The following is a 14,730-nucleotide window of genomic DNA, read 5'->3' on the forward strand; positions in this document are numbered from 1 at the left end:
TTGCTATAAACAAGGGAGTAATCAAATAATATCTGTTCTGTTGTGCTTATCCGCTATTTTATATCAAAATAAACTTTATTCATAATTTTAAAATTACAAGAATAAACAGTGCAATGCTTTTTCATCTTTACATTCATAGTCAATGCTTTGAGTAATGTCCTATACATTTCTTAAAACTGATGGACTGTTGCCACTCATGAGGCCCTCTGGGGTGGTGCATGTTGTTGTGTGAATGAAGTCACTGGAGAAAATTACTGGTAGATACAAAGCAGCCTCTTTATTTGATAAAACAATGTATAGCAGGCATCATATGGGGATGCTTTCAGTTGAAAGATCTGCTGGCCCAATGTGGGGCTCCATATTTTATGTGCTAAACATCAAAGGGCAATTCCATATTTACAATATATGGACGATGCTTTCTTTGAAACTACGCTCAAGTTTCACACTTCCTGATTTGCATCCACACCACAGATATTTAAATGATTTTTAATCAGTATGGTCTGGTGTGGGATTCACAGTTTTTTGGAACTGCACTCCAAATTAAATTCACAAGACATATTCAGAATGAAGACTGGTAGCCCAAAGTCAATTGCTAAATGTATATGTCCTAAACCCAAAAATTGCTCTAAAATGCACTACTACAATAATTAAGGAGATTCCTCATCCCTCCCATCTCCAGTGGTGGAGAACCCCACACTGTGGTCCTTTCCCACCGCTTTTCACTTTAACTGGGCACTGGATACCAGTCAGGTTGTTCTCTTGTCTATTCCTAAACTCTTGATATTCCTTGCTGAAGTGAAAAACTCATTTAATACATCTGAGCTATTTTCATACCTGTAATCTTCACTAATACCCTAATAACTCTATGCTATATCTCTGCCATCTAGCCGGCTGGTGGCGTAGTGGCATCAGCGCTGGGCTTCGGAGCGAGGGCTCCCGAGTTCGAATCCAGCCGGCTCCCTTGCACGCTTTTTCCATCCGTGCTGGGTTGAGCATCGAGCTAGCAACTTGACCTCATAAAAATAAGAAAGCCTGCTATAAAAACACCATCATGACAGTGTCCCGATGACTCCACTCGGAGTTAAGGGCTTTCTTCTTCATATCTCTTTCATTGATTTTATATCCGCCAATAGCTCCAAAGTTTTTGTCAGGATTAACTGAAAGAAGAGATAGTAAGAGATTTGAAAGTGGGAGGGAGAGGGGGAGGTCCAAAATGATAGAAGAAGACAGGAGGGGGAGGATGGAGCTAAGAGCTGGAAAGTTGATTGGCAAAAGGGATACAAGGCTGGAGAAGGGAGAGGATCATGGGACGGGAGGCCTAGGGAGAAAGAAAGGGGGAGTTGGGCATGCACAACTGCTCTCACCCCATCCTCCTGCCACCCCACTAGGAATAGGCTGGGGTGATATACTGCGTCTGGTGCTCCCGATGAGGCCTTCTATACCTTGGCGAGACCCGACGCAGGCTGGAAGACCATTTTGCTGAACACCTACGCTCTGTCTGCCAGAGAAAGCAGGATCTCCCAGTGGCCACACATTTTACTTCCACGTCCCATTCCCATTCTGATATGTCTATCCATGGCCTCCTCTACTGTAAAGATGAAGCCACACTCAGGTTGGAGGAACAACACCTTATATTCCATCTGGGTAGCCTCCAACCTGATAGCATGAACATTGACTTCTCAAACTTCCGTTAATGCCCCACCTCCCCTTCATACCCCATCCTTTCTTTCTTTCTTTTGTTATTTATTTATTTATCTCTCCCTTTTTTTTCTCCCTCTGTCTCTCTCACTATAACTCCTTGCCCATCCTTTGGGCTCCCCTCCCCCTTTCTTTCTCCCTAGGCCTCCTGTCCCATGATCCTCTCATATCCTTTTTGCCAATCAACTTTCCAGCTCTTGGCTCCATCCCTCCCCCTCCTGCCTTCTCCTATCATTTTGGGTCTCCCCCTCCCCCTCCCACTTTCAAATCTCTTACTATCTCTTCTTTCAGTTAGTCCTGACGAAGGGTCTCGGCCCGAAACATCGACTGTACCTCTTCCTATAGATGCTGCCTGGCCTGCTGCGTTCACCAGCATTTTTTATGTGCGTTGCTTGAATTTCCAGCATCTGCAGATTTCCTCGTGTTTGCGTTTTTAAAACTCCAAAGTTTTCCCATTTTCTGCTTTCTATTAAGCTTAATCCAAAACTCTGGTGCCCATGTTCTAATCTGCACCAAATCATATCAACCTATCACACACTAAACTTCCCTGGCTCCACTGCTTAAATACCTTCCATTAATAATCCTCACCATCAAATCCCAGTTGGCCTGACCCTCCCCTTTCTGTAATCTCATCTAGAATATCACGCTCTGCCTCCAATAGTAGTAGTACTGCAGTCACTCGAGTCGAGTATGATCTTCTCCTAAGCGGTTTGCAGGACGTTAGGGTGGTTTCCATGAATGAAGAATGCCCATGCGTGACCTTGTTTAATGTGAAAAGGCTGGGCTGTATGGGCAGCCTCCATATAATCCTAGACAGAGTGGGGTCAGGGTCCCAGGACATGGAATGCAAGAGAACTGGGACCCCTCACTGCTACAACTTTATCTCCATCTTTACTGCTGTTGTGATGTGTCATTGTCTCTGCCAGCTCCATCAATGAGGTTGTGGTTGGATTGCACTTTGTCTAGAACCTCTCCCTTTGATCTTACCGCCATGGGTGACCTACCAGGAGCTAAGCGCCAGGTAGCTAAACTGCAGACGGCATCGCTCTCGGGGTCTCAGGAGCTCACAAGGCTCTCCACCATGAAAAGGCGATGATCCTCGGAGAAGTACTTCCTCCAATATGCCTCTGGTGACCTTCCCCTAATGCCCAAAACAATGGTGTCTTACCCCACCTAATTTCCTCTCTTCCTTCAAAATCCACCTTAAAATCCATCTTTTTGATCAGATTTCTTATCCCCTTATTTGCCTCAGTGCAATTTTTTTTGTTTCATAAACCACTGTATATGTCTGGTTGGGGACGAGTCCTCCAAAATGAGCTAGGAGAAGAGTAATGTTAATTACATTTGTTGTGATATGGTCTACTTTTGGTGGCCATAAAGAAATTTTCTGAAGTGTTTTCCCCAAATTGATCTAAATTTAATCTCAATTTGCAGTTTTCCCAGCTCATTTCAACCCCCCTTGCCAAGGTGGGAGGCAGTGTGGTGGACCAAATAAACTAACCTAAACCCGGTTTCGACAAGGGATCAGGAGGGCTGTTCCTGTTATCCTTCACACAACAGAACTAGACCATACACATCATAAAACCTTATTCTGTGTTTGGACCGTGCTGTAATAACTGAAGTCAGGCAGCAATCTGAAACAGCTTAATAAGTGAATAGGCCTGAAGGCACACACTTGGTGATTCAGGAACATCTTCTTCCCTTCTACCATCCATTTTTAAATGGACATTGAACCCATGAACACCACCTCACTGCTTTTTTCTTTGTTTTTTTTTATTTACACTATTTATTTCAACTTAACTATACAATAGACATATATATATATACTGTAATTCAGTTTTACTTCTCTATATTTGTTTATCATGCATTTCATTATACTGCTGCTGTAAAGTTAACACATTTCACAACATATGGCTGGTGATACTAAACCTGTTTCTGATTCTGAGCTACTACCACTGGGCAACAGGTACAGGAACCTTAGGTCCCACACCACCAGGTTCAAGAACAGTTATTACCCTTACCCTGAAATCCCTGTTATCCTGAGCCGGGGTCACCAGCACTCTGAACTATCCCACACCTACTGACTCGCTTTCAAGGACTCGACAACTCATGTTCTCAGTATTGTATTCTTTATTTGCACAGTTTGTCTTCTTCTGCACCACGACTGATTGCCAGTCGTTGTTTACGTATAGTTTTTCCTAAATTCTATTGTATTTCTTGTAAATGGCTGCAAGAAAATGAATCTCCAGGTAGTACATAGTAACATAAACGTACTTTGATAATAAATTTACTTTGACTTTGACAATGTTATTTATCAACCAGGCAGCAAGTGTTCCCATTCCAGGTCCTGCAACAGGGAAAACTCGACAATTAAACCCCTAAAAACTGGCATAGCCAGGACCTGTGGTGCTGGACAACTACGTGTTCTGAGCTTTTATATATCATTTCTGTCAATAAACAATACACTTTAATTTTTCTTTTGGTTACGTAGCTGTGTTAGTGCTGTGTAACCAGGGAAGTTTAACTGGAGTGAGTAAACTGGGACTTGGTGAATGGAAAAGGGGAATGGGGTGTCCTGATCAAGGGTCTCGACCCGAAATGTCGACTGTATTCTTTTCCATAGATGCTGCCTGGCCTACTGAGTTCCTCTGGCATTTAGAGTGTGTCAATGGGAACCAGGTGAGTGGGAAGAGAAAAAGTCGAACAATTCTTGGTGAGCCACTGGGATTTTTGAATTGTCAGATAGTGGATTAATGGAGTTTTACTGTACTTTTGAAATGAGTACTACGTTTGTAGATTGGAATTGAAGCAGAGTTGCTTTCCACCATTTTTTATCCATGTCATCCTCCAGAGTACTGAGCTCATTATCCAGGCTGATTCTCCGACACAGTGCTGACTGTGAACCTACCCGCTTCAGTAAGCCAAAACTCTCTCTGCTCTGAGGAACATGGACCATCTTGCAGTGCCATTTCAACAAAGTTTAAAGTTCATTTTAGTTCTTTTACAGGTCTGCCCAATGCTTATCAAGCATCTCCAAAGTCAGATTTTAATATCTCGTTATCATTAGTGAGGCATTACTGTGCACAAAGTAGCTGTGAGTTTCCTATATTAGAAGAGGGACTCACATTTCAAACGCACCTACTGAAGTGTCAAGCAACACACATCAACATTGCTGGTGAACGCAGCAGGCCAGGCAGCATCTCTAGGAAGAGGTACAGTCGATGTTTCGGACCGAGACCCTTTATCAGGACTAACTGAAAGAAGAGCTAGTAAGAGATTTGAAAGTGGGAGGGGGAGGGGGAGATCCAAAATGATAGGAGAAGACAGGAGGGGCAGGGATGGAGCCAAGAGCTGGACAGGTGATTGGCAAAAGGGATATGAGAGGATCATGGGACAGGAGGCTTAGGGGAAAAGAAAGGGGGAGGTGGGAAGTCCAGAGGATGGGCAAGGAGTATAGTGAGAGGGACAGAGGGAGACATAGGAAAGAGAGAAAAAAATATATATAAAATAAATAAATAATGGATGGGGTACGAGGGAGAGCTGGGGCATTAACGGAAGTTTGAGAAGTCAATGTTCATGCCAACAGGTTAGAGGCTACCCAGACGGAATATAAGGTGTTGTTCCTCCAACCTGAGTGTGGCTTCATCTTTACAGTAGAGGAGGCCGTGGATAGACATATCAGAATGGGAATGGGATGTGGAATTAAAATGTGTGGCCACTGGGAGATCCTGCTTTCTCTGGCGGACAGAGCGTAGGTGTTCAGCGAAACGATCTCCCAGTCTGCGTCGGGTCTCACCAATATATAGAAGGCCACATCAGGAGCACTGGATGCAGTATATCACCCCAGCCGACTCACAGGTGAAGTGTTGCCTCACCTGGAAGGACTGTTTGGGGCCCTGAATGGTGGTAAGGGAGGAAGTGTAAGGGCATGTGTAGCACTCGTTCCGCTTACACGGATAAGTGCCAGGAGAGAGATCAATGGGGAGGGATGGGGGGGACGAATGGACAAGGGAGTCGCGTAGGGAGCGATCCCTGTGGAAAGCGGAGGGGGGGAGGGAAAAATGTGCTTAGTGGTGGGATCCCGTTGGAGGTGGTGGAAGTTATGGAGAATTATATTTTGGACCCAGAGGCTGGTGAGGTGGTGGGTGAGGACCAGAGGAACCCTACTCCTAGTGGGGTGGCGAGAGGATGGAGTGAGAGCAGATGTGCGTGAAATGGGGGAGGTGCGTTTGAGAGCAGAGTTGATGGTGGAGGAAGGGAAGCCCCTTTCTTTAAAAAAGGAGGGCATCTCCCTCATCCTGGAATGAAAAGCCTCATCCTGAGAGCAGATGCGGCGGAGATGGAGGAATTGCGAGAAGGGGATGGCAGTTTTGCAAGAGACAGGGTGAGAAGAGGGATAGTCCAGATATCTGTGAGAGTCAGTAGGCTTATAGTAGACATAAGTAGATAAGCTGTCTCCAGAGATAGAGATGGAAAGATCTAGAAAGGGGAGGGAGGTGTTGGAAATGGACCAAGTAAACTTGAGGGCAGGGTGAAAGTTGGAGGCAAAGTTAATGAAGTCAACGAGCTCAGTATGCATGCAGGAAGCAGCACCAATGCAGTCGTCGATGTAGCGAAGGAAAAGTAGGGGACAGATACCAGAATAGGTTTGGAACATAGATTGTTCCACAAAGCCAACAAAAAGGCAGGCATAGCTAGGACCCATACGAGTGCCCACAGCTACACCTTTAGTTTGGAGGAAGTGAGAGGAGCAAAAGGAGAAATTATTAAGAGTAAGGACTAATTCTGCTAGACGGAGCAGAGTGGTGGTAGAGGGGAACTGGTTAGGTCTGGAATCCAAAGAGAAACGGAGAGCTTTGAGACCTTCCTGATGGGGGATGGAAGTATATAGGGACTGGAACTCCATGGTGAAAATAAAGCGGTGGGGGCCAGGGAACTTAAAATCATCAAAAAGGGGGGATAAAACCGTGTCGAGGTATGCAGAAATGAGTTCAGTGGGGCAGGAGATAGAAATGGGAAGTGCGGGGTGTGGGAACTATAAGATTGGTAGCAGTGGGTGGGAGATCCCCTGAGTGGATAAAGTCAGTGATGGTGTGGGAGACAATGGCCTGGTGCTCCTTAGTGGGGTCACAATCGAGGGCTAAATAAGAGGAGGTATCTGCGAGTTGTCACTGTGCCTCGGCAAGGTAGAGGTCAGTATGCCAGGCTACAACAGCACCCCCCTTATCGGCGGGTTTAATAATAAGGTTAGGATTAGTGCGGAGGGAGTGGAGAGCAGAGCGTTCCGAAGGAGTGAGGTTGGAATGGGAACAAGGTGCGGTGAAGTCGAGACGGTTGATGTCCCGTCGGCAGTTAGCAATAAAGAGATCCAGAGCAGGCAGAAGACCAGAGCGGGGTGTCCATGAAGAGGAGGATGGTTGAAGATGAGAGAAGGGGTCATCGGTGGGGGTGGAAGAGTCCTTGCCGAAGAAGTAGGCTCAGAGACGGAAGTGGCGGGAGAAGAGTTCTGCGTCATGGCGAACACGGAAATCACTGAGGTGTGGGCGAAGGGGGACAAAGGTGAGGCCGTTACTGAGGACAGAGCGTTCTGCCTCAGACAGTTGAAGGTCAGAGGGGATGGTAAAGACCCGGCACGGATGAGAAGTGGGATCAGGGGGGGAGGAGGGAGGCTGGGGGTGTCAGTGGGGAGGGGAGGGTAGAGGTGAAAGGAAGATGGAGCCTCTGAGGGTCCAGGAGCTGACGGTGGGATCTGAGGGAGACAGAGTTGCAGAGTGGTGGTGGGGGAAGGGGAGACGGGAGTCACAACAGCGGTACATAAAGACCCGGCCTGGAGTTCAAGGCTGGAGTTGCAGTTGGTGGTTGCTACTTAAGTGTCAAATACTTTGGGATGATACAGAGAAGTGAAATATGCACTTAAATTCATTCTTCCCTTCGTGGTGACACACCAAGCTGGAGGAACTCAGCAGGTCACAGGTAGCATCTATGGAAATGAATAAACAGTCGACATCTCAGGCCGAGACTGTTCTTCAGGACTGGAAAGGAAGGGGGAAGATGACAGAATAAAAACGTGATGGGAGGGGAAGGAGGATAGTGATGGGTGAAGCCAGGTGGGTTGGTAAGGTAAAAGGCTAGAGATGAAGGAATCCATAAGAGAAAGGGAAGAAGGAGTGGACCCAGGGGGTGGTGACAGGCAGGTGAGAAGAGGTAAGTGGCCAGAGTGGGTAATAGAAGAAGAGAGGAGGGAAACAGTTTTTACTGGAAGGAAAACTCGATATTCGTGCCATCAGGTTGGAGGCTACCCAGATGGAACATAAGGTATTACTTCACCACTCTAAGGATAGCCTCATCATGGCACAAGAGGAGGCCATGGACTGACATGTCAGAATGAGAGTGGGGTGGGTGGAGCTGAGGTGCCCGAAAGAGCGGTTCCCCGATTTATGACAGGTCTCACAGTTGTAAAGGAGGCCACGTCGGGACCACTGGACACAATAGGCAACCCCAGCAGATTTGCAGGTGAAGTGTTGCCTCTCTCGGATGGACCGTTTGCGGCCCTGATTGGAGGTAAGGGAGGAGGTGTAGTATTTTGGTTGTTTGTCGTGATGTGCCGGGAGGAGGATTAGTGGGGAGGGATGAATGAACAAGGAAATCACAGAGGGAGCAATCCCTGCAGAAAGCGGAGGAGGGGTGAGGTAAAGGTATGTTGTCTTGGTGGTAGGATTCCTTTAGAGATGGTGGAGGTTGCAGAGAACGCAACTTGTCTCTAGTGATGGATACAGAGAGATCGAGAAAGGGGGGGGAAATGTCCGAAATGGACCAGGTGAATTTAAGGGCAGGGTGGAAGTTGGAGGCAAAATTGATGAAATTGATGAACCTAGCATGGGTGCATGAAGCAGTACCAATGCAGTTGTCAGTATAATGAAGGAAGAGTTGGGGAGCATTACCAGGGAAGGCTTGGAACATGGTCTGTTCTACGTAGCCAAAGAAAAGGCTGGCACAGCTGGGATCCATGTGGATTCCAATTGCTATTCCTTGAGCCTGGAGAAAGTGGGAGGAGCCAAAGAAAAACTGTTGAGGGTGTGGACCAGTTCTGCCAGATGGAGGAGGGTGGTGGTAGAGGAAAACTGGTTGGTTATTTTATTGGGAAATAAGTGGAGAGCTTTAAGGCCTTCTTGATGGAGGATAGAAGTGCACAGGAACTGGCGAAAATGAGGCGGACAGGGCCAGGTAATTAAAAGTTAGTGAGGAGATCAAGAGCATGAGAAGTGTCACGGTTGTAGGTGGGAAGGAACTGAATGATGAGGGATAGAATGGAATCGAGCTATGAGAACATGTCTTTTGTGGATTTTGAGTAGGAGGTAGAAGTGAGCAGTGTGGGGAAAGGTAACTATGAGTTTGGTGGCAGTGGATGGCAGCTGCCAAGAGTTGATGAGGTTAGTGATTGTGTTGGAGACAGTTTTTTGATGATCCGGTGTGGGGTCCTCTTAAATGGGTAGATATGAGGAGGTATCTGAGAGTTGTCATCTGGCCTCAGCGCAGTAGAGATCAGTTTGCCACACTACAACATTATCCCCTTAATGTTCACATAAAGGTGACCATTCTGGCAAGAAACTCTGCCATAGTCATCATAAAGACAAGAGATTCTGTAGATGCTGGAAATTGCCTCGGCCCAGAACATGGACTGCTTATTCCTCTCCATTAATGCTGCCTGACCTGCTGAGTTCCTCCAGCATTTTGTGTGTGTTTCTCTGCCATACTCATCTCTTGTCTAAGATAGCAAGTCACAGCTATCATTTTCAGTCCAAGAAGTTATTAAATGGCCCTGTGGGGCCATTTGGGGCCAAACCACCCACAAACTGATGAAGATAAAGAAGGCTATTGTCATGGCTTCTACCTGGGCTTACTGCATAGCAAAAAAAAGGCAGCAGTATGGCAGGCTGGACGCTCAAAGTGCACCCCTGTCTGAGTTCAGCCAACTCAGCAAAGACTGGCTTGTAGTCCCAGAGCCTTTCTGATGTTAATATCATATTGAAGTTTTCCACTAATAGAACCACTGCAACTGAATGGTACTGTGTAATCCTACCATTTGCATACTGTGTTAATGGGCTGTGGTAGTTTAAAATGATTTGATAGTAGTATGGCCTAGATTCTTCATGTTGAGCTCAGTGGATATGGAACTGGAGGAAAAATAGTTGGATTCTCCCAGATTTTTAAACTTCAATTAAAAGAAATGATGTGATCATTGCAAATAAATCAGCAGCTACATTTCCTACAGACTATATCTCAAAAGTCTGAAAATGGAAAAAGGTTGCATTCAACTGTGGTATCTTCTTTACATCTGTCAAAATGTAACTGATTACAATGAATACAAGCAAATCAGCAATCTCAATGAAGTAAAACAGAAATAAAAACTCGCTCTCTCTGACGCAGGCAATGTGAAATCCCAGGGCAGAAAAGTGTACATAAAGACACCTCTCAAGTCCTACAAGGCCCAATGACAGATGAGCAATAGAGGAGCTTGGGAAATGTTACTGTAAAGTGTCAACTCAGAAGACAAGTTCGACTCTAGAGATCTGCTCTTTTATCTTATCTTGGTAAGATTCAGATTGGGATTATGTTTAAGGCTTTGATCCAAGTTTCTTCTAAATGAAAGCCTGCTTAGATACTCAAACGTGATCTGAGAGCCGCCAAGTTGAGCCTGAACTGTGAATGGCTATTCCAAACTCAACCTAACCACAGGCCATTCCAAACTCAACCTAACCACAGGCCATTTCAAACTCAACCTGACCAGGGCCATTCCAAACTCACCCAGACCATGGCCATTCCAAACTCAACTTGATTACGGTCATTCCAAACTCAATTTGACTATAGTCATTCCAAACTCAACTGGACCACGGCCACTCTAAACTCAACTGGATCATGGCCATTCCAAACTCAACTGGACCATGGATCTTCCAAATTCACCCTGACAATGTCTGTCCCTAACACAACCAGACCATGGCCATCAAAACTCAGGCTGACCACAGCCAATACAAACTCAACCTGCCAGTGGCACTCCAAAAGTAAATAGATCGTGGTCATTCCAAACTCAAACTGACCAAAACCAATCTAAACCCAATCTGTATTGGCCACTACAAATGTGACTTAACCCAGCCCAATCACAGTCGATCTGAACCTGAGCAGGGAACAGGCAATTCAAACTTCAGCCAAGCATGACCAATCTAAATGTGATGTAACCACAGCCAACTCTAACCTAATTTTTTGAATACTTGACTCAAATGTATTAACATTGTAAACGTAACAACCTTAGACATGCCCTTGATCTGCTTGACAATGAAAGACCAAACGTTGATGAAGAACAGAGGATACACATGACTAACTAGTCCATGCTGAGCTGGATAAAAAGCCCTGAACTAGCCAGCACACCATGGCCTGATGCCACTCACACATATATTTATGTCCTGCTGGTCTTGGGTCGAGTAGCCAAGCCTTTTTTCAAAGGCTTATTATAACTCATCATGTGAAGTGAACAAAGCTGTACATGGTACTCTAATTGAGATTGACCACCTTATTCACGGACACAAGTGCAATCTTTGTTTAAGGATCAATTGTCCTTTTGACTACAGTTAATGCTCGTGAAGCTTTGGAGAAATACCCAGATTCCCACCTGCTTAAAAGCAATATGCACATTTGACTTTAACTTACATGCAGAATTTATTCCATGTTAATCACCATTCTGCCAATCATGATTCTTTTGGCAACAAATGTAAATGTTCTATTATTTTTCACCATTCTGTAGTAATTTTTCATTATTTCACTATCTACATTTTTGCACATTGAATAATTTTAAGGTCAAACAAATAAGGAATAAAATAGACACTAAGGGATAAAAAACAATTTTGGCTTAAAAAGCTACTCAATAGCCCAGATGGGTATCCATGGTGATGTCAGTGTTGGCACTGGCCAGCTGCAGTTCCCAGTCTGGCCATGTTTTTGATGCTGTTAGCTAGTCTCATTGCCTTTAATCCTATGCAGAGTTCCAGTTTTTGAATGGCTGGGACGTTAATATATGAGACAGTTCCTCAGCCAATCATATCCAGCTGCAAGGTGTTTGTTTTGGAGGAGATGGAGGAGAAGTAAAAAATGGAAAGAAAAGATTTGAAGTTTCAAAATGAGACAAGTTTCAGTGCATGGGAGTACAGTGAATGAGCTGGAAGGTGAACTCAAAGCCGAATAAAGAGCAAAAATTAAGGGCAAAAGAGGATGAAATTCATGGGAAGAATGCAATTGAATATTTTTTATCTCTTATGTGCTGTATTTGCAATATTAGGATCAGCATTCTTAAAGATTAACCCATTCTTTGTGTCTGAGGAGATTGATACTTTAATGTCAAAAGGCTTGAGCTGAATCATAACAAGACCATAAAACACAGAAGCAGAATTCAGCCTTTCGGACTATCAAGTCTACTCTGCTACTTCATCATGGCTGATCCATTTCCCTCTTAACTCCATTCTCCTGCCTTCTCCCCATAAACTTTTACACCCTGACTAATCAAGAATCTATCAACTGCCATCCTAAATGCACCCAATGACCTGGCCTCCACGGCCACCTGTGGCAGCAAATTCTACAGGTTTTCCACCCTCTGACTAAAGAAATTATTCCTCATCTCCATTCTAAATGGAAATCACTCTATTCTGAAGTTGTGCCCTCTGGTCCTAGGCTCCTCCACCAAAGGAAACATCCTCTTCACATCCACTCTTTCTAGGCCTTATGATGAGATCACCCCTCATTCTTCAAAATTCCAGTGAGTAAAGACCCAGAGCTTTCAAGGGTCCAGATGTATGAGTATTTGGATAGACATGGACTCATTAGGAATAGTCAGCATGGCTTTCTGTGTGGTAAGTCATGTCTGATCAATCTTATAGAGTTTTTTGATGAAATAACCAGTAAAGTTGATGAAGGAGAGGCATTGGATTTTGTTTACATGGACTTTAGCAAGGCATTTGACAAGGTCCCACTTGGGAGGTTGGCTGCCATTCAAGATGACATAGTAAATTGGATTAGACATTGACTTTGTGGGAGAAGCCAGAGAGTGGTACTAAATGGTTCCCTGACTAGTGGAGTGCGGCAGTGATAAGTACTGGGTCCATTGTTTTTTGTCATTTATATCAATGCATTGGATGATAATGTGGTTAACTGAATCAGCAAGTTTGCAGATGACACCAAGATTGGGGTGTAGTAAACAATGAGGAAGACTTTCAGAGCTTGCAGCTGGAGCTGAAAAATGGGCCGACAAATGGCAGATGGAATTTAATGCAGACAAGTGTGAAGACTTGCACTTTGGTAAGACCAACCAAGGTAGGTCTTACAGAGTGAATGGTAGGACAGTGAGGAGTGCAGTAGAATACAGGTCCATAATTCTTTGAAAGTGTTGTCACAGGTAGATAGGGTCGTAAAGAGAACTCTTGCCGCTTCATAAATCTAAGTATTGAGTACAAGAGACGAAATGTTATGTTGAAGTTGTAAAGATGTTGCTGAGGCCTAATGTGGAGTATTGTGTGCAGGTTTGGTCACCTACTTACTAGAAGGATATAAATAAGGTTGAAAGAGTACAGAGAAATTTTACAAGGATTTTGTTCTCTAATCCTGAGTTATAAGGAAAATTTGAATAGGTTAGGACTTTATTGCCGGGAACATAGAATGTTGAAGGGAGATTTGATAGAGGCATACAAAATTATGAAGGGTATAGCTAGGGTAAATGCAAGTAGGCTTTTTCCACTGAGGTCGGGTGGGACTACGACTGGAGGTCATGGATAAAGGTGAAAGGTGACAAATTTAAGGGGAACATGAGGGAAAACTTCTTCACTCAGAGGGTGGTGAGAGTGTGGAACGAGCTGCCAGCGCAAGTGGTTAATGTGAGCTCAATTTAAAGGTTTAAGAAAAGATTGGACTGGTACATTTTCGTTAGGGGTATGGAGGACTCTGGTCTGGATGCAGGTCAATGGGAGTAGGCAGTTTAAATGGTTCAACATGGACTAGATGGGCTGAAGGGTCTGTTTCTGTGCTGTATTTTTCTGTGACTGTCTGACTCTATTCCCTAGTGGGCTCATCCACAAGCTGCTCCAAAAAGCCATCTTGGAGGCATTCCACAAATTCTCTCAAAATCCATGGAGTCAGAAATTTCTGTAAAACTTAAAGTTCAAATAATGTTAAAACAAGTGGATGGATTTTCCATTACAAATTGTAGAGATAAGTAACATGCTCATTATACTTGGTCTGACTTGCTCCTTAACACACAAAATCTCTCTCATTGTTTGGTTACCTCTCTACACTAAAGCCTCTGCAGATTTCCAACACTGCCCATTAACCCCAGGCCTGTTACTTCTTCCTGAACATCCCTCCAAGAGCTTTACTGACTTGTTTCCTTCTCTATACTATTTTGCCTGCATCTTGCCCCTATCCTAATTAACCAACAATGCCATTTCATCTTTCTCTGCTTTGTGAAGAATCTTGTGACAGTTTATTGCATTTAGTAAGTCAGTAACCCAAGGAAAGAATTTTAAATCATGGAATTGTATTCCAGAGGGACATCCCATCACTTAGCGAGCTTTATGCTTATATTCAAAGAGTTTTTGCATTGTATAGCACATAGGCAGACTCCTAGGCTCACCACCTACTACCTATTGAATGCTGGTAAACCTGTAGCCTTCAATATCTTGTCGATTCAAGTTCTTATCTAAACTCTTCCTAAATGTTATGAGAGAACCTGCTTCACCATAAACTCATTACAGAAAGATTCTGGAAGTGCGAAGGAAGTGGATTCAATAAGAAACTTCCAAAGATTTTTGTATAGGTTCTTGAGGATGAGGAGCCTACAGGTTACTGGCAAAACCTGCTAATATGGATATAACCTCAACTGTTCTCTCAATGAGCCAGCCGAGGTACGCCAGCTGTTCACTGCTTTCTGAGCTGTAAATTTTAGAGATTCTATTTCATGATTCCAAATATAATGTACAAATTTACATGCTTGAATAA

Source organism: Mobula birostris, chromosome 26 (assembly GCF_030028105.1).
Source record: "Mobula birostris isolate sMobBir1 chromosome 26, sMobBir1.hap1, whole genome shotgun sequence".
In the NCBI taxonomy this organism is placed as follows: domain Eukaryota; kingdom Metazoa; phylum Chordata; class Chondrichthyes; order Myliobatiformes; family Myliobatidae; genus Mobula; species Mobula birostris.